The sequence below is a fragment of the Rhinopithecus bieti genome, unplaced genomic scaffold, assembly GCF_001698545.2.
Source record: "Rhinopithecus bieti isolate Rb0 unplaced genomic scaffold, ASM169854v2 scaffold_37348, whole genome shotgun sequence".
Taxonomy (NCBI): domain Eukaryota; kingdom Metazoa; phylum Chordata; class Mammalia; order Primates; family Cercopithecidae; genus Rhinopithecus; species Rhinopithecus bieti.
The window spans coordinates 28117-28850 of record NW_016815500.1 but is presented as its reverse complement, the minus strand read 5'-3'; positions in this window follow the sequence as shown (position 1 = coordinate 28850).

The following is a 734-nucleotide window of genomic DNA, read 5'->3' as shown; positions in this document are numbered from 1 at the left end:
TCCTGAAACCAATCCCCCATGGATACTGAGGAATGACTGTATAGCTTGATCAGTGAATTGTTTTCTAAGCACATAAATAACTTTTCCACCCTCAGTCCCTGGAAGATATGTGTTTTCAATACAGAATGCCACCTTTTAATTCTGTTCACACTCTTAAATGGACAGAAGAGAGGAGAGTACTAAAGACATTTTCTAAGTAATTTTCTGATTATAAAATTAACTGTTATAGAAAACTTGAAAAATACAGAAAAGTGTAAAACTAAAATACCCATAATTCTACGACACAGATGACACCATTAATATTCCTTCTTATCTTGATTTCTGTACATAGGCATAACTTTGTATTCTACTTTTTTAACAGTTTTTTTATAAATATTAATGTAGTATTAATAAAATACAGAAAAAATAAAAAAAAAGACATACAAATCTGTTTTAGCATTTTGGGGAGTTTTTAAGTCATTTTTTAAAATTATTATTTATTTTTTATTTTTTGGGACAGAGTCTCGCTTTGTCACCCAGGCTGGAGAGTACAATGGTGCAATCTCAGCTCACTGAAACCTCCTCCTCCCAGGTTCAAGTGATTCTCGTGCCTCAGCCTCTCGAGTAGCTGGGATTACAGACCTGTGCTAACACACCCGGCTAATTTTTGTAGTTTTAGCAGAGACGGAGTTTCACCATTTTGGCCAGGCTGATCTCTAACTCCTGACCTCAAGTGATCTGCCTGCTTTAGCCTC